A 27,936-nucleotide genomic window follows, 5' to 3' on the forward strand; every position below is an offset into this window, starting at 1 on the left:
AATGGGAATGAGAACAGTGCCTTACGTAAAACCTGTGGTACGTAATCAACAAAATGATGTGTAACTGAATCACTTGGCTGTCCAGCAGAAATTTACACAGCATTGTAAATCAACTAAACTTCAGTGAAATATTGAAAAAGTTAACAAAAAAATTAATGTGGATTGGAGCTTCCTGGCAGTCCAGTGGTTAAGATTCCATGCTTCCACTGCAGGCGGCATGGGTTCTATCCTTGGTTGGGGAACTAAGATCTCACATGCTGTGCAGTACAGCAAAAAATAAACATTTTTATCAAAGTAATGTGGATTAAAATACTGAGCCTAGTACCTGAAAACAACCACAGTAATAATAACAACATTCACTTCTGTGACCACTTGCTGGGTGCCTATAGATATAAAATCATATACAATCTTCCACTTAAGTTTAACAAACCTCTGCAAGGTACCACACTCATCTCTGTAGGAAACTGAGGGGAAGTAAAATTCGTAACTTGCCCAGGGACTGAGGAGGGTAGCCTAGATTCAAACCTAGAGTTTTTTACCAGAAAAACTGGCCCTCTTTGCACTGGGCCACCCTACAGACAGGCTGAATAAACATGTAAGACAGCTGGGCAGACACTGTTAGCTGAAGAGGGATATAGAATAAAAAATTATGTTCCTTGTGATCCCTACAGAACAACTTGAGTATCTCGACTACTTGAAAGGCCAATTGGTCTTAGGAGTATGGTTTAAGGGGGAGATTGTAGTGGATGTTTCAATGTGTGCGTTGGGATGATAGAAATATTTATTATTTTCTTCAAGTATGTGGACAAGATAATTTAGATAGCTACGCATGCTATAAAATACTAGGCATAATTAACTAGAATTATTTGATACAGATTCTATGCATGCTAGAATTTCAACTGATTTTTCTAAAATTAGATATTCTAAGCTTCCTTCATCCCCTGGGGCCTGTTTGGTTACATCAAGGAGCTGGAATAAATGTTTTATATGAGGATTGTTTGTGTGCCAATAGGCCAAATGGGTGATATAAACATAACTTAAAAAAGGATGGACTTCTGTTCTAGGTGTGATGTTGCTTCAGAGCATTGAAGGCGGCTGGGGCAAGAGCCAGTAGATGTAACTCCTCACCATGGCTCTATGCTTCCTTAGCTGTGTCCACATTCACCAGTAATCTATTCATGGGTTACTGGATCCAAATTTGACTAAGACTCAGTCTTTGCACCAAAGCTAATCATCTAGTAAAGAAGACAAATTCATAAGCACATAAGAAAATCTCTCCCAGAATAGACATGAAAGAGTATACGGTCATTTTAGTTTCGAAGGGTGAGGTGAATTACCTACCTGGGAAACAATAAAAGGATTTTAATGGCACCATTCACTTCTGTACACATTTTGAAGTGCCTGCTATATGTGAGGAACTGTGCTATTGACTGAAGTTATGGGTAGAAAAAAATCAAAGTGATGCCTGCCCTCAAGGACTTCAGAGGAGAGAATCAGGTATATAAAATATGAATCGCCATAGTATGGGGTAGACACAATAATAGAAGCCCAGACTTTAGCATTATGGAGGAGAATCATTGATAAGACCATTTTGTTAATGAGGTTCTTGGTGGTAAGCAACAGAAATCATTTGTGGGTCCTTTAAACTGAAGAGGAATTTTGTAAGACCCCATTAGATAGATCACTGAACTGCTTGGAGGAATAGAAAACTAGTTGGCAAAATAGCAGAAAATGGAAGCCAGAAACACCAGACCAAATCCTTGCACTGAGTCCATCTGTTGAAGACAGCGTGGCTGTCCCCGCTGATTATCAGCACTGTCCTCAGCTGTTACAGCCACCAGCCCTGGGTGCTGCCCATCGATCCACTCTGGACTCAAGGCCTCTGCCACCTGCTCAGGTTTGATAGAATGTAGGTCTCATCCTTTCTCTCTTACTGCAAAGGGAGCAGGGGAGTGAGTCTTGGGCAGCTTCTAAAATTGGAGTAGGTCTCTTTTTCCCTTATATATATAAAATTTATAAAGTGAGGTGAATTCTCCAAAGGTAGGAAGGGATTTCAGACACTGGCCAGCCAAGACCACGTGTTGCAGATAGTGGAAGGTATCATCTTCATCTTTGCTGATTTTCTTGTGAAAGTGTTAGTCACTCAATCATGTCCAATTCTTTGTGACCCCATGGACTGCAGCCCACCAGGCTCTTCTGGCCATGGAATTCTCCAGGCAAGAATACTGGAATGGGTTTCCATTTCCTTTTCCAGGGGATCTTCCCCACCCAGGGATCGAACCTGGGTCTCCCACAGTGCAGGCAGACTCTTTACCAACTGAAGCATCAGGGAAACTTGTGCCTATCGGTTAAAAAAAAAAAAAAAGAATCAGACACAACTTCATGACTGAACAACAACAACATCAGTAAAAAGCAAGTTGATATAGTATCATTTCATATTTATGGATGGATATAAGTAAGGCTTCCCTGGTGGCTCAGTGGTTAAAGCGTCTGCCTGGAATGCGGGAGAGCCGGGTTCAATCCCTGGGTCAGGAAGGTTCCCCTGGAGAAGGAAATGGCAACCCACTCTAATACTCTTGCCTGGAGAATCCCATGGATGGAGGAACCTGGTAGGCTACAGTCCATGGGGTCGCAAAGAGTCGGACACGACTGATCAACTTCACTTTCATATGTAAGGCTACCATAATATGTGCAGTAATTGATCATCAAAAGAAAATCTCCTGTATCTATACCTCCATAAGCTGTGCATTTGTTCCTTATTTATTTCCAAGCCAAGCATAAGATGTGCACTTACACAAGCCCCCCACCTCGAATCATGGCTCTGTACCAAAGAACTAATAAGTAAGCCCAGGGTTCTTTTGTTTTCTGTGTTTTTTTTAATAATTACTTTCCCTATTTTTTTCTTACCAATCCAGGCAATATACTTTATCTCAAGGAAATTGCATTTGCTCATGTAGGTGTGTGAATAAGCAGAATGACGAGAGCTTGTTTCAGCTAGAATTAGATATTGTAATTATTTGGAGAAAGAACGTTTCCCTAAATTCAGCTATGAATCCTCTACAGATCAAAAACAAAGACTACTTGAAAGATGGTTCTCTTGCCTTAGTACATATTATATTTTGTGAGCATATAACAACCTCTTATGATGTGCTAAAATACCCTTTTTGGCATTGAGGGAAACAAATATATTCTGAATTTCATCATAACAGGGAGAACAGATAAGGTGAGTTTTCTGGGTCAAAAAACAGGGGATTATGAGCTTTTCAAGTGTGCGTGATAAAGACTGAAAAGGAACTGTCATGGATGTTTTTGCAGCTCTAAAGAGTATTAAACCTGGCGTCTCCACTTAGGATTATAACTAGAGTTTCCTTTCCTGGCCATGTTCTTCCAGGCCCTGTTACTAATAGATCTGGACCCTCTGGGCCTTCCTCCCATGTCCTTAGCCTTCCTTTTGTCTGTGGAGAAACTTTAGCCAAACAATAACTTTAATCAGAGAAGCAAGAAAATGCAGAGACACAGGAAAACAGTCCAACAAGACCAAATAGTAACAGTTTAGTTACTAAGCAAAGTCAAGGACTTTTAGTTCCACAAGAGCTATAGATAATATTCAGAAACATGTCCTGTGAGCTATCTTATAGATAACCGAAATCCCTGCAGGTGGAAGAAGTTAACTACATGATGACCAGACTGCGACCCCATGGACTGCAGCCTACCAGGCTCCTCCATGGGAAAGTCCATGGGATTTTCCAGGCAAGAGTACTGGAGTGGGCTGCTATTTTCTTCTCCGGGGGATCTTTCCAACCCAGGTTTTGAACCTGGGTCTCCTGCATTGCAGACAGGCGCTTTATTGTCTGAGCCACCAGGGAAGCCAGTAGCCATGACAAGCTGCCACAATTCTGAAAATTGGCTCCGAAGAAACGGGAACAGACTGACCCTGGAACTGAAGGCTATACTTAAAACAGTCAAGATGACACTGATCAGACCACTGATGACCAGTTTCAGGATGACCATCAGAGCCGACTGTGAAGTTTCTGCATGTAGCCCCCTTCCGTCATCCTGAAAAGCTCTTGTTTACTGATTGGTGGGGGTGGAGTCAGCCCTTGGATGGAAGTTCCCCTCTCGGTTGCAGGCCTTGGAAATAAAGCAAGCTCTCCTCTCCACTAACCTTGCTTCATTAGCTTTGGAACCTCAAGCTCCTGAGCCCACTTTCGCTAATAGATTTTGGTGCCCACGTGAGGCTGTGCTCTCGCGATGTCTGGCTGAGGGCGGGGGAACCAAGTGAAGCTGCCGGATGATTCACCTGGGAGGCTGTGAGGAACCGCAGTTTGTGGCTCACTGGCGCTGAGGGGGGGCTTTGGGGGTCGTTCCCAGCAGCTGCCAAAACCATTTATTTTGGGGATCCTCCCTGTTTCTCCCCTGCTCAGCACTAAGTGCCAGCCTGTGCTTTTCCTTGGTCAAACGGACAGACGCCTCTGGACAAGGTGACGAGGTCCAAGACGCAGTAAATCCACCGGTGTGCGTCCGGCTAACTTCTCTTTTGAGGGTGAAGTGCTATTTGGGCGTTTTTGCCAACTGGTTCTGATGTGTCCCTGCTGTTAAGGACCCTTTATGAACACTGAGTGTCATTTGGGTGTCTTTGCTGGCCGGTTCTGACGTGTATCTGTCATCGAGGCCCATTTCTGTTGGGAATTGTTTGTTTGGGACTCCATAGCCTCTGCGCTGCTGCTGCTGCTAAGTCGCTTCAGTCGTGTCCAACTGTGTGCGACCCCATAGATGGCAGCCCACCAGGCTCCGCGGTCCCTGGGATTCTCCGGGCAAGAACACTGGAGTGGGTTGCCGTTTCCTTCTCCAATGCAAGAAAGTGAAAAGTGAAAGTAAAGTCGCTCAGTCGTGTCCCACTCTTAGCGACCCCATGGATTGCAGCCCACCGGGCTCCTCCGCCCATGGGACTTTCCAGGTAAGAGCACTGGAGTGGAGTGCCAATGCCTTCTCCGCCATGTCCTCTGGGGGTTTGTGACAATTCCGTCTTCTGGTTTGTGACTGTGTATTCTATTTGTGTGAGTGGTATTCTTGCTGCCTTCTGTAAAATGGGAACAATATATGGCAAACAGTATTATTTAGACTGGAGAAAATCCATTAAGATGAAATTCTTTTGAAACTCCAAAAACTGATTGTTTTTGCATATGCAGTTAGAGAAATCTGACTTAATATTTTTTTTTCAGAATCCTTACCCCCAGAGAGCAATGTTTCTTTCAGTTTGTTTCTTCAATGTTACTTTCAGTAACATCATGTGCCCCTTTTAGGGTTTCTGTTACCAGCGCATAAGCTACTCTGCTCCAGCATCTATCTCGATTTTTAGTTTGCTTGTTTGTTTCCCTCTTTTTTGAGGGAAGAAACTGTATTCTTTCTCTCTAGAACTCTTAGCTCTTTTCATGGCTCTACCAGAATCTAATGACTTGAGCATAATCAGTTGAATAGTGTCATGGAATTAAAGTAGATATTTATGTTTTATTCAGAGTCATATTCCAGTCAAACAGTAGATTTGGAGTATGTACTATGAGCCCAGTGGTGTGTTAGGTAAGGCTACTAGATGTGAAATGTAACAGACATCATCTATCTTCCTTGGATCTTGGAATCCAGAAGAATGTGCTTCTATTGACAAATAATGTAAAATTATATATGGCTCAACGGGTAGAGAAGAAGTTCCAAAATGCATTTCTGGCCAGATGATTTGTGAATTATCTAAATGAGCAAAGATATTAATGTGCTATGTAGAGATGCTGCTGATACAGGTTTTAAAATCATTATACAGTTTTTATTTAATATCTTGTCTGGTTAGCAAACAGTGATGACACTCTCTGCTTGTCTATCTATACATGAAAAATTACATGTATTAAATTAAGGATAAGGAAAATCACATCCTCTAATATGCTAGAACAAAGAGGGATGGATAAAACACAAAGGTGAAAATGTCACAAATGGTGCTATAAATATTATGAGTTTTCCTAAGATATTTTTTCATGAGGCATAATCAAGGACTTTTTGATGATGGCTGTTCTGACCTGTGTGAGGTGATACCTCATTGCAGTTTTGATTTGCATTTCTCTAATGAAGTGAACTGAATGAAAGTTACTCAGTTGTGTCCAACTCTTTGTGACCCCATGGACATGGACTATACAGTCCATGGACTTCTCCAGGCCAGAATACTGGAGTGGGTAGCCGTTCCCTTCTCCAGGGGATCTTCCCAACCCAGGGATTGAACCCAGGTCTCCCTCATTGCTGACAGATTTTTTTACCAGCTGAGCCACTGGGGAAGCCCAAGAATACTGGAGTGGGTAGCCTATCCCTTGTGTAGTGGATCTTTCCACCCCCGGAATCGAACTGGGGTCTCCTGTGCTGCAGGCGGATTCGTTACCAGCTGAGCTACCAGGGGAGTCTCATTTCTCTAATAATGAGTGACAGTGAACAGCTTTTCACGCACACACTGTCCATCTGTATGTCTTCTTTGGAGAAATGTCCGTTTAGGTCTGCTGACAGTTTTTTGATTGGGTTGTTTTGATGTTGTTGATGATGTGTGTCGACTGTGTATTTTGGAAATTAAGCCCCGGTTGGTTACATTGTTTGCAAATATTTTCTCCCATTCTGTAGGCTGTCCTTTTGCTTTATTTATGGTTTCCTTTGCTGTCTGAAAACTTATAAGTTGATTGAAGAACAAATAAGTTGATTAAATCTTATTTGTTTATTTTTGCTTTTATTTCTGTTTCCTTGGGAGACTGAACCAAGAAAATATTGGTACAATTTATGTCAGAGAATGTTTTGCTTATGTGCTCTTCTAGGAGTTTTATGGTATCATGCCTTATATTTAGGTCTTAGGCCATGCATAAAAATTACTATTGATTTCTTTTTTGATAGACCTCTAGATCAGGTGATTAAAAAAAAAAATCAAGGTCTTCATTAATTTCAGCAAGACATTTAACAGTTTTCACTGATTTCCTGTTGACAAATTGCTACACTGTCAATAAAGAATGTGGTCATGAGGCATTTCTCTGAGGGTGGCCAAGGGATGCCCAGCCTCCATGCCCTATGCTAGTCCCTGACCCTTTCGTAAAGGCAAATGTGGATTGAAAAGGTGTGCAAATGACTGAAAACCGAGGCTCACATAGTGTAGCAAATGTGGAGTTCAAGATGGTTTAGGCAGGTTGGAACAGACAGCCCAAACCAAGACAACTCCACTTATCATGATTAAATTCAGATACAATTGTTGGGGTTAGAAAACAAGGAAGAACAGAGGTGAGGCGACCTATCTGGGCTGCTGTCAACATATACATGAACAGATTTTTATGCAAATCAATTCTCCTGTAAGGGAACAGAAGGACGTAGCTGTTAAGAATTCTGATTACTCTTTGGATGGCATCAGTAACAGGTTAACATGAAGTCCAAGGGATGATCCTTTCCTGCATGCTGGGCTTCCCGGTTCACACCAGAGAATGGTATTAATATCTAGTTGTTGCTTCAGTGATAAGCCAAGAGGAGAGTGATCAGAGACTTTCCCTGAAATTAAAACAAAAACCAAAACTTCTCTGATGGTACTCTGGTTATTTGGCTTAAGGGAGAAAGATTTAGGGATGCTCTGATAACAATTTTTATTTATAAAGGGCTTTTATATAGAGCAAAGAATAATTTTGCGTTATTCTAGTAGATGGTAGAAATCATAATAAGAGTGTGGAATGCAATTCATCACAAAGAACTTATTAATTATTAGAACTGTGTGAAACTGGGGTAGAAAGCCTTAGGAGGCCTTGAGCTTCCATGGTTGTTAGTGTTGAGACGTGTAACTGACAGCTTTCCAGGTGGGGATTTTTATTTGGAGTGAAAGTTAAATGGTAATCTAAAGACTTCTAACTCTGAGGTGGTCTGAGCTTATAATTCTGTTTACTTTTTAACTCCAGAGGCTAACTTAATATCTTAAAATCACCCTTATATTACAAGATGCCTCACTAAAGATAGTGAAGAGACTCCACTGGGAGGAGACACACCGCGTTTGGCCTGCTGTTCTTTGATAGGTCTTCGCTGCGGTTGACAGTAACCAGGGCGTATATGTGAGTCAGGTTCTGTCTCTACTCTTGGTTGTTACTTTCTGCTTGTATACAGTGCCATCACTCTTTGCACATTCCAATCTTTCTTTTAACTCCCCTTAGAGTTAGCTCTAGCAATAAATAAAAACTTTAAATCATTACCTTTCAGTATGCTTTTAAATAACTGGAACAAGAGTTCTGCATTTGAATTGAATTGTAATTCTAAGTGGCACACGGATTGTTAGTGTAAACTTTCATAGCCTAGGCACATAGACAACATTGTTAGGCACATTTATCCTCTACATTAATGCTGTAGTCATTGCCATGTTTGCTGTATATTTCATCCTTTGCTGGACACACTTATGGTCACTTTATGTGCTTTATCTTGTTTAATCCTTACAAAAATTCTAATAAGTAACACCCCTGTCTTATGGATGGGGAGACTACTATTTAGAGATTGTAACCTATTTTTTATGGTGACTGAGAGCTGGTTTTGACCATGTTATCACCATAGTATAGCAAGATTTATTTTGCATACATAAGAATCTGCAGTTTCATTCCACTCACCCACTTCAGCCACTTAGGAGCAAACGCTTCTGAAATTTTCTTTAAACTGACCACTCCCCCCCTACTTTTTGATATGCATGAAAAAAATAAACACGCTTTGGCTTTTTGTCTAATTATTTCTTATACCCAGCCTATTTACAAAATTTAGTTCTAAACATTTAGGCCTGCTTCCAAAAGGTAGTTTGTGAGATTTTTGCACTCAGGTCATTTTAAACTATGCAATGTTCCCAACCATCATCTTCCCTAAAAATGTCTCCAAGTTTCACCTACAATAAGTCAATCAACTGGGACCACTGGATGGAGTCTACAGTGGGTAGAGTCATGACCTAGTTGCCATGGAGAGTAACCCAGGGAAGAGAAGATTTTCAGCCTGCTGAAACACAAAGTCATACAAGCACACATTCAGAAGGATATACATGGAGCAGGGATAAATTGATCACACTGTAGGGGTCAACTAGCTAATCTGTTGTATTTCTATGGAGCATTGATGACCATGGCTGAGTGTGTTATTTAAAGGTTTTCAATGCAAATATTATAAAAGGCATTATTCAGTCAGAGCAGACTCCCTACATTTTCATTCGTTCCAGCCATGCAAGATTAGTCATTGATTTCAGCAACAAGGACTACATACAATATCATCACCTGCTGTTGATTGCCTTTCTCTTGTTCACTGAGCAGGCGACAGGAGACAGCAAGGTTACTTAGTGGGATATATTAATTCAGCCAAGTATCTGAATACACAGCCAAGCTATTGAGATAAGGCTGTGACATATCTGTAGCAATTTTCTTCCCTTTTCTTGTTTATATGACTGAATTTGCTTTCCTCATGGATAAATCCTTTGAGAGTCTCTTTAATTGGGTACCCTATTACAAAGGGGTCAGAGATATATCTAAGTCATTAGTTCTTTTCTTTTTGTTTAAGGGTCAACTCAACTTTATTCTCCCAATAATTGCAAGGCTTTCTTCACCAGCAGAGTGAATTTTCTTAGGGGGAGGAGAATAGAACAGAGCAAATCCAGAATGAGTAATTTTAACTTTTTTATACTTAAAAAAAAAAACTTAAGTAAAAATATGTTGTTGATATAATATATATAATATATAAAATAAAAAGATATAAAATATCTTTTTTCATAACTGGTATGTTTGTTATTGTTGTTTAGTCACTGAGTTGTGTCTGACTCTTTGTGACCTCATGGACTATAGCCCACCAGGCTCCTCTGTCCATGGGATTTCCCAGGCAAGAATACTGGAGTGGTTGCCATTTCCTTCTCCATAAGTCATTAGTTCTTTATTAGCTTGGAGACCATAGGAAAAATACTTTAGTGAAAACCTCTCTCTCTCCTTCTCTTTATCTTTATCTCTCCCTCCCTCTCTTCCTGTTTCTTATATATTCACTCTTATATCCCTTTCTCAGTTAAAATAGAATTTGGTGTCATTAATTGGCTCCTAAAATCAGAGAATAAGAGAAGTTCTTTCTATGCTATAATTCTTTAGGGAGATGGATTGTAAAAAATAAATAAATAGTAATTTTGCTGCGTGGGCACTCCAGATTTCCATTGGAAAGTCTCTAGTCAAAAGTCTCATGCTTATTCAGAGACACAATTATCTGATTGGATGCAGGACTTGGCAGAAGTCATGTTTTAGCTCAGACATGGGATGGCGACAGAGTTGCATTACGTTAATTTTATTTACAGGGCAGCCCAGTTTCCTGTGCTGTGTGCTGGGTGCTTATTCAGCTGCCTCGGCTTAGGTGGGTTTGCAGTACAGCATATTTTTGTTTCCAAACCATTTTGGCCCTGAAAAGATGTCTGGCCTCGTTTCACTGTCATAAACTCTGATGAAAGCCACAGAAGATTCCAGGGAGTCAGAGCAGGCCACTTGTGGGGCCCACCCTTGCTCTGTGTGAATGGCTGCTGGAGGGTGGGTTCTCATCATAAGAGGCCCCTGTTTCCTGAGGCTTGTATCTCTGCTAAGAAAGGAATGTTGTCACCAAACGTTGTGTAGACCTCTCTGTGCCACACTTCCCAAGCTGGGCTGAAAGCCACTGATCTGCTCCTTTTCTAAGTAGATATGGGGTCTTGTTACACCGCTTGCCCTCACCCAGGATGTTCTGTGTTCATACTTAATACCTAGGATATGGAAAAATGGGGAAAAAAAGAGTCTGGATATGGTTTTGAGGCTGCTACTACTGCTTTTGTTCCATTTGTTTCTCCAAGTATTAATGTTTTTACACATTACCAAGTACCTACGCATATACTTTCTCATGTAAGCATCACAACACATGGATGAAGGATGTGGAAACAGTGATGTTATTTCATAGAATAGGCTCAAAGGGGCCATTGATGAAGGTCACCCAGCTTGAAAGAGCTAGAGCTGGAATTTAAAGTCTTGGACAAGTAGTCAATGATTTCTTTCTCAGGGATGGTCCTCAACTGCAGAAATCATTAAATTTATTAGGATAGACTGTATCACATTTAGAAAGCAATGATAAATCAGATAACTCATATCATAAGAAGATACTGATGGTTGCTGAGGAATCAAATCAGACCTAAATTCACACTTAAATTCACACTTTCGACAATAAAAATTCAGTTGTTTCAAAATACACAAAACCGTATTTTGTGTTGGGTGTGGCTACATCGATTCAGGTTTCTTTATGTAGGAGTGCTGATAGAGGGCTTCAACCAGCCCTGTTTTTATGATACAGGCTTAGTTGGTCCTGAAACTGAGGTATTTGCCCTTTAGGACCAATGCACGTAGTTATGCATATATAGGACAAGAACTGTTCAGAGTTCATCCCAAATTAATTGAGACCAATAACTCCTGTTTTCCAAGCCCCTGCTATCTCTGGGTCCTGTGCTGGATGCTTGTCACTACCCAGTAGGAGGTTAGGGACCATTAGCGGATGGACACAGGGGTTCCCGAGTGTAAAGCACTTTGCTAGTACCTGCATCTCCCACAGCCACTGCCCCAGGCACCTGGCAAGGTCTCCTGCTCTTGCCTCCCTGGGACATCTTAACCTAGAGCTTCATAAGGGCTTCAGTGACAAGGAAGCAAGAGAGAGCCCCTGTTCTTATCTGCCCCTTCCCACAAGAAGCAAGAAATAGGGGCTTTCAACAATTATTTTTATTTTTCATAAGAAAGCAAGCATTTGCTTCAGTGAGTGAATGTAAAAGGTTAAGATGCTTCTCTTATCCTGAAAGATCTTACTAATTGCCTCAATTTTCTACTTCTCTTTTCGTGTGGAGGTATTGCCTTGTTTTTTTTTTTTTAGAGTTTTTGCAACCAATAAGGTTCCAATATATTTGAAGTTTCAATTATCTCATAGAATGTAATAAGATCTTTTTCTTTGGGGTCTCTTGTAAAAATACTGAGTTAGCCAAAAAGTTCATTTGGGTTTTGGTAAGATGTTATGAAATACTTAAATATTTTAAAAGGATTTTTAAAATATGCATACTTGGCTTAGCACTGTTAGCAAACGTTCACATCCCTTCAGTGGCAGCCATTTTTAGGAATGATAGAAACTGCAGAAATTAGAATGACAATAAACCATTAAAACACTAAACATTAAATATAAACGTCATTGTTCTGCCTCCTTCCCACCTCTTAAAAAAATTAAGCTGAATTTTGTATAACATCTCAGTTGTTATTTTAAGAATTTAATTATCTTGATTCTTCTCAGAGACTCAAAATTAAGTTTCTGGTTTTCTAGATTTTTAAGGTTGACAGATTAAAACAGGATATTTTAGAACTGACTTCTTCAGCAGCTGAGACTGTTTCCTGTAACATTTTGTTCAAAAAGAGTTTCCATAGTAGAATCATCAACCAGAAAATCAGGACTGATACGGAGAAAGCTATAGCCAGATGGGGACCACAGTTGGGTGGCAAAGTGTTTGGAATATAAAGAAGAAATAGTCTGTAAATTTCATAATGGGGAAATTGGATGAGCAGTTCAGATTTATGATCTCAGTCCTGTGATGGAGCCAAAGGCAACTCTTGATATTTGAGCCCCAGTGCATCTTCCTTGTTCTACTCGATTTCCTGATTTCAGGGAACCCAGCTGGTGGATGTGAAAAGTGATGGTAACAGTCACGGTTCAAATCTGCAACTCTTCTCCACCCAGCTTCCCACTTTACTCTCATTTTATTGTCTTAAATGACTGTCTTAATTTACCTCAGCAGGTTGATTATATGATGATAACCCTAACATTCAGAAAATAATATGACTATATTACTGCATATTCTTATATGCATAATATACTGAAATATTTCATCTACACTAAATGTGCACAGATTTTAGCAGATAGAGCTGCAACATAGCCAAGAAAATAAACCCTTTTTACAGTCCAGGTTGATGCCCCTTCAAAGAATTAGCAAGAAGTACTCTTGCATTTTTTTTTCCTTATCATTCAAAAAGTCCTAAGCAAGACTGGGGCATGTGATGCGGAGGAGGAGTTTGGGAGTTTACTGGCAGAGGTAATAACTGGTTTTCAGTGAGGAGTGAGGTTCAGTGAGAGATGGCTATAACATAACCACTCCTCATTCCTGGAAGAAACATTGGATCCTGGGCCCGTGAGCAGGTGATAAAATGATAGACCTGTCTCTCACATTAGTTGTTCATTCATTCATCCATGCATGCATTTCAGTAATTTGACAGTTGAATGCCGTTTTTCAGGCATCGTACTTTTGCTGGGGACAAGACAGTGAACAATATTGAAATAGTTCTATTTTTCTGTGGAGTTTAGTGGAGGGTATAGAGTTGTTAGACAACGGAAGACAGTCTTCATTTATTGAAAATATGGGATGAAGGAGGCACTTCCCAGGTGGTGCTTGTGGTAAAGAATCCACCTGCCAATGCAAGAGATGCAGGTTGGATCCCTGGGTTGGGAAGATCCCCTGGAGTAGGAAATGGTACCCCATTCCAGTATTCTTGCCTGGGAAATCCCATGAGCAGAGGAGCCTGGTGGGCTACATTCCATGGGGTTGCAAAGACTCAGACACGACTGAGGTGACTGAGGATGCACACACACACGGCATGCAGGGAGTAGAAGAATGCTCCAGAAGAATCCTTTTCTGTGACAGTCCCCTTATATCCACCAGCAGATAAACTGTCACCTCAGGGCATTTGTTGTTATGAAAATGTGGACGTTGAGATGGATGGGTTAAATCTCAAAAGCCTCCCTGCTAAGTTTAGAGTGAGCTTTAATTGGATCTCTTTCTACTTGGAAATGCTCAACTCATCCATTTTTGTCTGGATTGACTCCTTAAGAACTGAGCTGACAGGTCCATGGATAAAGGCTGAGGTCACCCTGACCTTTGGTCATGAGTTCAGGACAGCATAAATTTATTCATTCCAGTCTCTGTGATCATCCTAAAATCACTGAAAAAATCAAGGCATTTATTAATAAAAGTTTAATGGAAGCCATGGAGAAAACTTCAGTTTCCTTGGACTTGACATTGGTTAACAATTAAAAAGTATATTTTACAGTGTTTATGCTCAAGTGGGTTGGGAAATTAAGAAGGAAACATAAATTCTGAAAATGCCTACTATTTTCTATCCTTTGCCTACATTAAAAAAAAAAAAACTTGATAGGAAGGTATTACATAGCAGTAAAGAAATCAGCATGAGAAGCTGATTATCCCGTGTTTTAAAATTTGTGGTTCTGTATTACCTACAAGATTTTGTGAATTCTCATTTTACATTTGTGTTTACTGTTCAGGTTTCCATGACCAATAAGTTCAATCTTCTGCCCAAACAAGCTGGATGACTAACAGCATCTTTTCTGTTGAATATCACATCAGCTTGTAAGCCACACAAAAAGATAAATGCATTTACTTGAATTATTAAATGTGACTTTTACTTGAATTATTACTTGAGTTACTTACTTGAATTATTAAATGTGAAAAAAACACTTAATATTCCCTTAGCTTTTGCTGAAATATTGTTGAATATGTTGTCAATAGTAGCAATTTTTAAAATTCATACTAAACTCTAACATGCTCTTAAATTAGTTGATTAAAATACTACTAAATGGTTTCATGGAAAATGTGTTTGCTTTGGTCCAATTTAATAATCATGTATTAAGCTCCCTGTGGGGCTTCCCTCATGGCATGGTGGGTAAAGAATTCACCTGCAATGCAGGAGACACAGGAGACAGGGCTTGATCCTTGGGTTGGGAAGATCCCCTGGGGGAGGGCATGGCAACTCACTCCAGTATTGTTGCCTGGGAAATCCCACAGACAGAGGAGCCTGGAGGGCTACACTCCCATGGGTTGCAAAGAGTCAGATACAACTGAGTGAGCACACGCACACACACACACAAGCTCCCTGTATACACAGTTTAATGTAACTGTCCCACTCCTCTGGGTCAGGGAGAGCTTTAAATACTCAGGTAGGACACCTCTTTGTTTAACTGTGGCAATGGCATTCCTCTATCATATTTTATGCTTTTCTGGTAACATTTCCCCCAGTGTATTACATTCTATCTAAAGAGTACAAAGTGATCATAGAAAATTAGAAAAACAAATTATCTGTATTTCCATTATCTAGTTAGAACCATTTTACTCTTGTTCTTTTTAAACCCATCTTTTTTCTATCTCTAAATTATGATTCTGATATGTTTATTACATCTATTATTTATTCATATGCTTTTTCCAGATTGGTAAATAGTCTCCATGTCATGAACATTTCCCTATTTCTTACATTGTTTTTTCAAGACAGATTTTCAGTAGCTGAACAGTATTGCACCAAATTAACAGTATGGTATGATACATGTAGGCAATTCTGTATTGTTAGGTATTGAATTAACCAGGGTAGAGGCTAAGCAGATGTGACAGAGACCTGAGCTTTTGCCATTCAGTCTGAGCAGTGACAGCTGAGAGAGAGGCAGGTGTTCTCCCTGCGATGGGCGCTTTGCTCTGTGAGCTCCTGGAAACCCAGGTCTCTCCTGTGTTGCTGCTCTACCATGTCCAGGGCTGTCCTCCTCTTCTGGGTGCCTGGAGTTACTTCATGAGCTCCATGTCCCTGCCCTTTATACTTTCTTATAACAGTATGGTCTGATAAAACCTGGGGAGGAGAGTGGTGGTGTTTTACAAAGTGAAAAAGGAGAAAATGGAGCATGGGAGGAATTAATAATATCGCTGTAGGCATATAGAGTCTTTCTCAGTTTTTTCTATTGTAAATATCATAGAAAGATTTCTTGTCTATTAGTGTTAATGTGCATATTTGACAACTGATTTGAGATAAATACAGAATATTAGGTCAGCATATACTATGCTTTCACATCTTTTCATCTATACTCTCTAGTTGCCTTTCAGAAAAGTTCCATCTTGGTTATTAGCTTTTAGTTTAATTGTTGAGATTCTTTAGTTTAAAATGGCATTTCATCACACTGTTCATTTGTATTCACTTCATTACTAGTAAGCTTGAGTATTTTTCAGGATTATTGATCATTTATTTGTATTTTGTGATTTCACTATGCTATTCTTGGACAGTTTTTCTTAGAATTACTTTTCCTTCTGATTTGTCAAATTCTATTCACCTTTTGTGATCTGTACGGCATACATTTCCCCATATTACCATTTTTCTTTATTTGTATTTATTCTTTCAAATAGAGTTTTTTCTATGGCTAGTGTAGGGGATGGAATTCTAGCTGAACTATTTCAAATCTTAAAAGATGATGCTGTTAAAGTGCTGTACTCAATATGTCATCAAATTTGGAAAACTCAGCAGTGGCCACAGGACTGGTAAAGGTCAGTTTTCATTCCAACCCCAGAGAAGAGCAGTACCAAAGTATGTACAAATTACTCTAGTGTTGTGCTCACTTAGCATACTAGTAAGGTTACACTCAAAATCCTCCAAGCTAGGCTTCAAGCTGCTTCTACATGTACAAGCTGGGCTTAGAAAAGGCAAAGGAACAGAGATCAAATTGCCAGCATTTGTTGGATCCTAGAGAAAGCAAGGGAATTCCGGGAAAATACCTACTTCTGCTTCACTGACTATGCTAAAACCTTTGGCTGTGTGGATCACAACAAACTGGAAAATTCTTCCAGAGATAGGAATACCAGATCACCTTACCTGAGAAACATGTATGTGGGTCAAGAAGCAACAGTTAGAACCTTACATGGAACAACTGACTGGTTTAAAATTGGGAAAGGAGTATGACAAGGCTGTATATTGTCACCCTGTGTATTTAACTTACATGCAGAGTACATCATGTGAAATGCTGGGTTGAATAAATCACAAGCTGGAGTCAAGACTGCTGGGAGAAATATCAACAATCGCAGATACACAGCTAATATTACTCTAACAGCAGAAAGTGAAGAGGAACTAAAGAGCATCTTGATGAGGGTGAAAGAGGAGAGTGAAAAAGTTGGCTTAAAACTCAACATTCAAAAAACAAAGATCATGGTATTTGGTTCCATCATGTCATGGCAACTAGATGGGGAAAAAGTGGAAGCAGTGACAGATTTTATTTTCTTGGGCTCTAAAATCACTGTAGACGGTGACTGAAGCCATGGAATTAAAAGATACTTGCTCCTTAGAAGGAAAGCTAAGACAAACCTAGACAGCATATTAAAATGCAGAGACATCACTTTGCCAAAAAAGATCCGGATAGTCAAAGCTATGGCTTTTCCAGTAGTCATGTACAGATGTGAGAATTGGATCATAAAGAAGGCTGGCTGAGTGCCAAAGAGTTGATGCTTTCAAATTGTGGTGTTGGAGAAGACTCTTGAGAGTCCCTTGGACTGCAAGGAAATCAACGCAGCCAATCCTGAAGGAAAACAACCCTGAGTATTCACTGGAATGACTGATGCTGAAGCTGAAGCCGCAGTACTTTGGCCATGTGATGCAAATAACCGACTTATTGGAAAAGACCCTGATGCTGGGAAAGATTGAAGGCAAAAGAATAGGGTGACTGAGGAGATGAGATGAGGTAGGTAGATAGCATCATCGACTCCATGGACGTCAATCTGAGCAAACTCCAGGAGACAGTGAAGGACAAGGAGGCTTGGCATGCGACTGTCCATGTGGTCACTAACAGTCAGCCATGACCTAGGGACTGAGCAACAACAACAGAGCTTTTATTGTTATGTTTGTGAGTCCGTCCATATTTCCCACGATGTCTTCTTTCTCCTTGTTTTTTTGTTCTGTTTTGTTTTGCTCAGTATGGCTTACACAAAACTGAATTGAGATAATTTCCATTTAAAAATATTTTTCTTTTTTTTTCCCCTTATAACAACATCTTAAATATCTATGTGGGTGAAAACTAATAAATATTTTTAAAATTTCTTTTCACTGAATTACTCAACAAAATTTTTATTGATTGTTGAGTACATGGCAGGCATTCTTCTAAATAGATACCACAGACATCAGTTAGAGCTTGTGCATTGAGCAGATTATTATATTAATGAATTCCATCTCTCTGCAAGAGTTTGAAATGCCATTTATTCCTTGAATAAATTCTTACATGTTTTGGATCTGTTTCTTTCCATTAGAGTTTGTTATTTTATTTTATTTTTTTACTCTAGTATCCATCTTGGTTGTGATTGGGAGTAAATATGTCCTAATTAATACAAAAACTCAACAAAATCAAGATTCAATTAAAAATATCTCATCTAAATTCCTAGTGTGATAATGGTAATATTATTTTGTTATATAGTTTTGAGGGAGCTATTAAAGTTAAAAATAAGAAAATATATTTTGGCGTTATATACATTTTAATACTTAATTATTAGGATAGCCATTTTTAAATTGAAAGGATCAGGTTTGGCAAGGAGTCATCCAAATGTCATTAAAATATGATAGGATCCCATATAACTTGGTATAATAAAAAGTATAATAATTACTTATAAGCAGAAATTCCAGTAAGTGGCACAACTGCCATTGTCCGCATATATTTTCTTCTGCTTTCACCTTTATTTTTATATTTGTAACATTGTTACATGAATACATTCTGATGCATTATGCATATTTTGATTAAATATTTGCCTTCATTGTTTTATTCTAGTGTCATATGCAGTTATTCTTTTCAATGTTTTTAGACATGTGTGTATCTATATATGTACACATATACAGACTATTGACAAATACGTGCTTACTCTTTAAAATTATTTTGATACATAATTTTATCATCATAATTATACCCGGTGCCAAAGTAGTTGAATGTTTCTGTGTTATTTGTCCAAGTATTTCAACTTGTCAGATTTCATCTACTATTATGACTATATTCGGGTGTGCTGCATTGCAATCATCCTATTTTCAATCAAAGACTGTATTTAAAAATCTTGTCTCATAAAAATGAACTACCACCAATTACATTTTGAGCTACATAACCTTGGCTGGATAGAGACTGTAAGGCTCTTTTTGCATCCATCTTAGTTGTCTGTATCTTAGTGATAGATTTTCTTTTGGCTAATCTCTTAACTTTCAAAATATTAGTCATTTAAAGGCAAGCAGTTTTTCATGACTTAACCTGTATTGGTTAAGTGAAACTTAACCAACTTAACCAACTTTTCCTTGTTCATGGAACTCATTTCTTGCACTTGGCCATACGTAAATAGTACAAGCGAATCATGTTTATCTCACACTTTGTGCCACGATTCTATCAGTTATTTGGCATGTTGGATGACAGGTTGAGAGACGTTTTCAATTCCCTCATTAAATTTAAAGGGCTTTTTTTTTTTTTAAACAACAACAACTGTGATTTGCCATTAGCAATTACAGATGACTGTGCCAGAAGCAGATTCCACCTCATTAAATGAATTGCAGTTGTCTTTACACAGTCTTACACAAAGTGCCAAAATTCTATCATTTCATTATAGGAATCCTGTGACGTGAGATGCATTGCAATGCTGTGTAGTATGTAGACTCTGGGAGTTTCTGAGATATGAAGGGACAGCCCAAAATCATACAGCTGGGAAATGTCAGACACATTCTTGAGTTTCAGTCTCTGATTTTAAGTTCAAGACACTTTTCATTATGTACTAAAAACAAAACAAAACAAACCCAGAAAACCAAAAAACTACCTGTGTAGTATAATATTGACTGGTTGACTGATTTAACCTTATGAGGTATTCTTGTTTATAAAAAACATTCACTTGAGTTAAGAATTGAATAATTATGTAGTAAAAGCTTTACTTAGCAAATGAAATTGGTTACAGTAAATACTGAAATTGTCTTCATTTTGTATTGAACATTGACTTGCCTTTAGGTTCTGTTTTCTCTGCTTTTGAATTTATAATTCTAATCTATTACAAGTAAAACAAATTTGTCTCTTCATTTTTTGTTGACTATGTTAAGGTTTTTAATTTAACATATTACTTTGTGTTTATTAAAAGGTGCTGATTATAGGAAATTTTAAACAGATTAAAGAAAATTAATTATAGGTAATTTCAGTATCTAGAGATTATGAATATTGGAAATATCTTTTGTCTATGTGTGTGTAAATACACATATATATTTACATAATATATATACACATATATACATATATATACATAAACACACATGTATACAAACAAACTTACATGAAAATACACATGAACATTTTCTTCTGATTTAAACAAAATTGAGAGTCTACTGTTTGAGTATTATAAATTTCCCATACTCTTTCATGACATGATTTCAACATTCACATCATATCAATTTAAACAAACCATGTCCATTCTTCCCTTTACCTCTATTTTCATTGAATTGCTCAAAGTATATTTTTATTACTACTAATGAATTTTCCCATAATAATAAAATTTAGTATCTTTTTTTTTTTTTCTTTACTGATTTACTATTACAGGAAAGGAAAAGTGACAACTTTTTTTTTGGTATTTTTTTAAGTTTATTAATTTTTTATTGACAGATAATTGCTTTACAGAATTTTGCTGTTTTCTGTCAAACCTCAACATGAATCAGCCATAGGTATACATATATCCCCTGCCTTTTGAAACTCACTCCCTCCCCATCCCACCCCTCTAGGTTGATACAGAGCCCCTGTTTGAGTTTCCTGAGCCATACAGCAAATTCCCATTGGCTATCTATCTTACATATGGTAATGTAAATTTCCATGTTACTCTTTCCATACATCTCATCCTCTTCTCCCCGCTCCCCATGTCCATAAGTCTATTCTCTGTGTCTGTTTCTCTACCAGAAAAACAAACAACCCAATCAAAAAGTGGGAAAAAGAACTAAACAGACATTTCTCCAAAGAAGACATACAGAGGGCTAACAAACACATGAAAAGATGCTCAACATCGCTCATTATTAGAGAAATGCAAATCAAAACTACAATGAGGTATCACCTTACACCGGTCAGAATGGCCTTCATCAAACAATAAATGCTACAAACAACAGATGCTGGAAAGTGTATGGAGAAAAGGGAACACTCTTGCATTGTTGGTGGGAATGTAAGGTAATACAGCCACTATGGAAGACGGTATGCTAAGTCGCTTCAGTCGTGTCCATCTCTGTGCAACCCCATAGATGGCAGCCCACCAGGCTCCCCCATCCCTGGGATTCTCCAGGCAAGAACACTGGAGTGGGTTGCCAAAACACTAGGAATAAAACCACCATATGACCCAGAAATCCCACTCCTAGGTAAATACCCTGAGGAAACTAAAATTTAAAGAGACATATGTATCCCATTGTTCATTGCAGCACTATTTACAATAGCTAGAACATGGAAGCAACCTAGATATCCATTGACAGATGAATGGATAAAGAAGTTGTGGTATATATACACAATGGAATATTACTCAGCCATAAAAAGTAACACATTTGAGTCAGTTCTGATGAGGTGGATTAACCTAGAACCTATTATACAGAGTGAAATGAGTCGTCAGAAAGAGAAAGATAAATAGCGTATTCTAACACATATATACAGAATCTAGAAAAATGGTACTGAAGAAAAGGTACAACTTTTAATGAGAGAAAATTTTAGTTAGTAATATTATATACTTTGTCTTATTAAGCATGATAAAGCAGTGATGGGAATAATAATAGACCTTTTATGCCCATGTAGATCATTAAGAAATAAGATGATGGTGACCTTTAGAAGACATGGACTGCTAATGAACACAACTTGGCAATTCTCTGTAAGGCTGAGCCTTGGCTGCAGTGGAACATCTCTAATGTTCTGAGGATGTTTTGAGAACATAATCTTGTGGCTTTCCAGGAATAAGCATCTTTAGATAGCCAGACACCATGGACCAAAAGGTTCACTGACATTACATCCATCACCCACTCATCCTCTCAGTGAATGCAGGTTTGTGAGAATTTGGGGGACTAGAGGTAACAGACTGGAGGAGGAACCACTTCTGTCTTCTGTTTCGGCCACACACAGTACTTAAGACTGTGGAACAAGGCTCAGGAACTGAGCCTTGAATGTTCAGTTCAGTTGCCTTTCATGTGTAGGTTAAGGAACATTGTGAGAACATTTTGCTTTTGGCTCTTAGTGTCTCTAAATACTTCCATGGCTAGCCATCCAGAAAATCCTAATGGGCATCTTTAAATTTTTTTATCAGAACTGAACAAAAGAAATTGATGCCTCTCTTGTAAGGTGAGAAAGTAAATTGTAAATTGAGAAATTTGTTTTCTCTCTTGTAAATTGAAAAAAAAATTTTGTCTTTTATTCCTGGAGGGGAAAAGGGAAGACAAACTCCAGGTTTTGTTTGGAATTGTCTGTGACTTCTCAGGTGTAAATTTATTGTCCTATTTCTTTGCTCAATCTAGTCTCCTTTGTACTGGATCTTGCTGCTAATTACTTAAAATGTCTGGCTTTTAGATAACACCTCTGCTTGATTTCCAAGGATAGCATAAGGTTTCCCAGTTCTTAATTGCAGCTCTTCATATCTATAGGAATTAATGATGGAGGAGACTTAAAAATATAGATTTAACTTACTGTATTGAATTAGGCCTTGGAAACATGACTTTGGAGCATTTTCTGATGTGGGAGTAGAACTTAATTTCTTTAAATATTTTTATTTTTGATGTTTAGTTCCCAAATTTTGCTCTACTATAACACTATAACAAATTTCTTTGTATCTCTAACTTTATCCATATACCTCAAAAGTTTTCTTTGAGTGTGTGCACAGTTCTTCAGTTGGGTACAACTTTTTGCAGTCCCATGAATGGTAGCCTGCCAGGCTCCTCTGTCCATGGAATTCTCCAGGCAAGAATACTGGAGTGGGTTGCCATGTCCTCCTCCAGGGAATTTTCCCAACCCAGGGATCGAACCTGCGTCTCTTGTGTCTCCTGCATTGGCAGGCAGATTCTTTACCCCTGCACCACCTGGAAAGCCCATACACAGTGAGGCCACCTCAAAGTTTACTTTGTCATACTTATCCTTCCTTCACTCTAGAAGACTCAGTAATACAGTATTTTGAGACAGTTTTTAAAGTGACACAGGCCACAGCAAATAAAGAGAACAGTGTTGGTCAGTTACAGATCAAAAAACCTGCCTGTGAAATTGAGCTTCTCCCTCCTCCTTCCTAGTCCTGAGATCCACGAAGCAAAGGATGTACATTTAGAGAAGATGTTTGTGTTCCTGTATGTCTCTAGCCTCTATCCTTTTAAACATTTACAACAGTCACATTTTTAGCTTAAAAAGGAGATTTAGAGTTAAATTCAACTAATATTTCTCAAACATTTATTATGTGCTAAACAACTGGACAATGGAAGGCAGGGAATAAAAATCTCTGTATCTATTACTGTTTATGTATCTGTGTATATATCAGTGTATCTATGTATCTTTGTATTTATCTATGAGACAAGATTCTTGCTTTCAAGTACGTACTTGTTTCATTAGGGAGCAAAGATATGCAATTTTCAAACTTGAGAGTAAGTGTCAAAATGTGTTGCATAGATTGTGGAGTAGAAGAGGAAGAAGTATTAGTGGCTGATTTGAATGGACAGGGATCAGTTGTTCAGATGATGCATTGTAGTCATTACTGTGCCAAGAAAATTGATTCTAGGATGGTTTTATAAAGTGTCTTTTGTTCTTAGTATATGCTAATATATTTACTTTTAATTACTTAAGTAACTGCATGTATTTTTCACAAATTTAAACAATGAATAATTTGCACTTAAAATATTGACTTGAATCAATAATTACTAACAAAACACTTTCTAGGTTAAGGAAAAAGTTAATTTTAAAAAAGCTAATTACAGAACAATATATACAGTATGCTTTAATTTCTAGAATTACAAAAGTCAAAAACACAAAATAGAACTATATGTATATATATAAAACATCATTGTATATAACTATAACTATATATTATATGTGTGTTTGTGTTAGTCTCTCAGTTGTGTCCAACTCTTTGTGACCCCATGGACTGTAGCCCACAAGGCTCTGCTGTCCATGGAATTCTCCAGGCAACGATACTGGAGTGGGTTGCCATTCCCTTCTCCAGGAGATCTTCCTGACCCAGGGATCTAAGCCGGGTCTCCTTCATTGCAGGCAGATTCTTTATTGTTCGAGCCACAGGGATGTGAGAAACCATAAGTTATTTCTCTACTATGTCATTCATTTTCCCATATAGACTGAAAACGCATCTGATAAAAGTGAGATTTGAGACCCTGAGCTGTGATCTGGGTCTTATTCCAGGGCACAATATTACCCCTGCCACAGACGGTGTATTTGTCAGGTCCTGACCATTCCTGAAAGGCAGGGCACACAGCTAAGGTGGTCACGGAAGGTTAGGAGACATTTTTGCCACAGATTGGTAGCAATCTTGACCTCCTTTCCTTTGTCTACTGTATAAAAATAAATCTCTTTTCAACTTCATCCTTCTTCTCTCAAGCTTTCTCACGTAAGCCCTGCAGCAGTTCACTGTGGTCCATCAGTCTGGCTCTACCCCAGATGGAAAGGATGAGCCTGGCTAACATGTGACTTCTCCTTGTGTCTGCAGCATCACTTCATAACTTTTGGGGTATGTTTACAACCAAATTCCAGTCATACTTATGAGTTAACACTTAGCTTCCCTAAAAAGAGAATCATCAAGGACCAGACACGCTTGTTTACTTAGCAGGTTCTCAAGGGAGCACTAATGGTGAAAGATGTGCAGTGATTCCGAGGAGGTTTTGTACCAAGCTTCTAGCACCTGGAGGTTCATTTTACAGTTCAGGCTATGCCCCGTGGAGAATCAATAAAGTCATCCTTCATGGACACATTTCTACCCTGCCCCCTCCCTTAGGGTGTAACAATCAGAAGGGGAAGGCCTACCTTCCTGGGAGCACAATAAATGCACATTCTCCTTTCACAGAAAACACGGAGCACTTGCCTGGTGCCCTTATGAGCAAATAGTCCTTGAGCCATGATTTAAAGACTGTAGCTGGATACATTTTTAAATTAATGAGTATTCAACTGTTTTATCAGAGAAGGCAATGGCACCCCACTCCAGTACTCTTGCCTGGAAAATCCGATGGATGGAGGAGCCTGGTGGGCTGCAGTCCATGGGGTCGCTGAGTCGAACACGACTGAGCGACTTCCCTTTCACTTTTCACTTTCATGCATTGGAGAAGGAAATGGCAACCCACTCCAGTGTTCTTGCCTGGAGAATCCCAGGGATGGGGGAGCCTGGTGGGCTTCCGTCTCTGGGGTCGCACAGAGTCAGACACGACTGAAGCGACTTAGCAGCAGCAGCAGCAGCAACAACAACTGTTTTATTCAGAAAGACTGAAAGAATACAAAAATGAAGGACTTACTCGTATCATAAAAGAAACTTCCAGGTAGTGGGTGGGGAGCTGGGGAAAGAGAAGTGACAGCCAGATTCCAAGAAAAGAATTGGGGGATTGTATGTTCCTTTAACCACACTGAGAATGGGAGAACGGGGCTCAATCTGCTGCAGTGTCCCATACCCACCCACTCAGTTCCTCCTGTTCCTTCTCTCATGGTTGCCATCACCTCCTTCATAATTCCAGGCTATATGTTTCTTTGTTGTTGTGCAGTCACTAAGTTGTGTCTGACACTGTGGCACCATGAACTACAGAATGCCAGGCTTCCCTGTCTTTCACTGTCTTACAGAGTTTGCTCAAACTCATGTCCTTTGAGTTGGTGGTGTCATCCAACCATCTCATCCTCTGTTGCCCCTTTCTCCTGCCTTCAGTCTTTCCCAACATCAGGGCCTTTTCCAGTGAGTCAGCTCTTCACATCTGGTGGCCAAATTTGGAGCTTCAGATTCAGCATCAGTCCTTCCAATAAATATTCTGGATTGATTTCCATTAGGATTGACTGGTTTGATCTCCTTGCAGTCCAAGGGACTCTCAAGAGTCCTTAGCACAACAGTTGAAAAGTATCAGTTCTTTGGCATTCAGCCTTCTTTGTGGTCTAGCTCTCACATCCATATATGACTACAGGAAAAACCATAACTTTGACTATTCAGATCTTTGTTGGCAAGTGATGTCTCTGCTTTTTAACGTGCTGTCTAGGTTTGTCATAGCTTTTCTTCCAAGGAGCAAGCATCTTTTAGTTTCATGGCCGCAGTCACCATCTGCAGTGATTTTGGAGCCCAAGAAAACAAAGTCTGTCACTATTTCTATTTTTCCCCATCTACCTGCCATGAAATGATGGGACCAGGTATCATCTACATATCTGAGATTGTTGATATTTCTCCTGGCAACTTTGATTCCAGCTTGTGATTCATTCAGCTTAGCATTTCACATGATGTACTCTGCATATAAGTTAAATAAGCAGGGTGACAATATACAACCTTGATGTACTCCTTTATCAATTCGAACCAGTCCGTTTTTCCATGTGTGGTTCTAACTGTTGCTTCTTGACCCATATACGGGTTTCTCAAGCAGCAGGTAAGGTGGTCTGGTATTTCTGTTTATATTTTCCACAGTTTGTTGTGATCTACACGATCAAAGGCTTTAGCATAGTCAATGAAGCAGAAATATATGTTTTTTTGGAATTCTCTTGCTTTTTCTGTGATCCAACAGATGTTGGCAGTTTGATCTCTGGTTCCTTTGCCTTTTCGAAATCCAGCTTGTACATCTGGAAGTTCTCGATTCACATATTGTTGAAGCCTAGCCTGAAGGATTTTGAGTATTACCTTGCTAGCGTATGAAATGGGTGAAGTTGTATGGTAGTGTAAACATTCTTTGGCACTGGAATGAAAACAGACCTTTTTCAGTCCTGTGGCCATTGCTTAGTTTTCCAAATCTGCTGCCATATTGAGTGGAGCACTTTAACAGCATCATCTTTTAGAATTTGAAATAGCTCAACTGAAATTCCACCACCTCCACTAGCTTTGTTCCTAGTAATGCTTCCTAAGACTCACCTGACTTCACACTCAGGATGTTTGGCTCTAGGTGAGTGACCACACCATTGTAGTTATCTGGGTCATTAAGACCTTTTTTGTATAGTTCTGTATATTCTTGCCACCTCCTCTTAATCGCTACTGCTTCTGTTAGGTCCCCGCCATTTCTGTCCTTTATTGTGCCCATCTTTGCATGAAATATTCCCTAGGTATATCTTGGGGATGTTTTATTTTGTTCTTTGTAGGATGGGCATGCCTGAGCATTGTCGCTACACCACTCTTGGCATCTGGAGCCAACCTTGAAATGGGTGGCATTGACCTTGGAGGGCCGTCCACTGCTCCTCATCACCTCCCATGAAACATAGCTGACTACAGCCACTTCACCCAGTTTCCAGCGATGCCCACCACTTCCAAGGTTGATCCTGGGGGCACAACAGATTCACTACGTGGATCCTCTGTGAACCAAGAATAAGGTGGCTGCTTGGCATGGTGGGCAAGTCTGTGGGTGTCAGCAGGTGGTACTTACTTTCAACTAATCACCATGGGAACCAGGGACTGTACAAAGCATTAGAATTGGGTAACAGTTAAGTACTCAGAAATTTCTCAGGAGGAAGTTGATCTTTCTGTACCCTTGTTTGTAGTGGATGACTAAGAAACAGGAAATGTTGTAGAAGGAGAAAATGGCAAGAAAAGAAAAGTTCAGAGAAGAGTAACTTCTTTTATCTTTAAAAAAATTCATAAAAACAGCAGTTTACCCTTTGGAATGGAAACTTTTTGTTAATTGTTCTAGACTCATTAAAATTCATGATTTTAAGTATGTCATATTCTGTGATGGTATTTGATTATTTTTAAAGAAAACAGAAGACTTTAATAACTTCACTCTGAAGAAAGCCAGACAAATAGTTCTTAAAACAACTTTTGATTCTTATAATTGAAGAATTAAGTGAAATCTATTAACCCCAGCCTCTCTCCCTGTCTTTTCAAGGAATTTACTCCCAGTTGTAGGTTTACTTCTCGTCTCTACTTTCTGAGCCAGTTCT

The 27,936-nt window shown here is 39.1% G+C and overlaps 1 long non-coding RNA gene across 1 annotated transcript; it reads left to right on the top strand.

The window, feature by feature from the left end:
• The first annotated feature begins 4,892 nt into the window (after positions 1 to 4,892).
• Positions 4,893 to 27,715, top strand: LOC123330969. Its single transcript, XR_006547335.1, has 2 exons — positions 4,893 to 4,957; positions 27,142 to 27,715. It is a non-coding gene; the product is annotated as an uncharacterized LOC123330969 (long non-coding RNA).
• Positions 27,716 to 27,936: the final 221 nt, after the last annotated feature.

The sequence above is a fragment of the Bubalus bubalis genome, chromosome 21 (assembly GCF_019923935.1).
Source record: "Bubalus bubalis isolate 160015118507 breed Murrah chromosome 21, NDDB_SH_1, whole genome shotgun sequence".
Classification (NCBI taxonomy): Eukaryota; Metazoa; Chordata; class Mammalia; order Artiodactyla; family Bovidae; genus Bubalus; species Bubalus bubalis.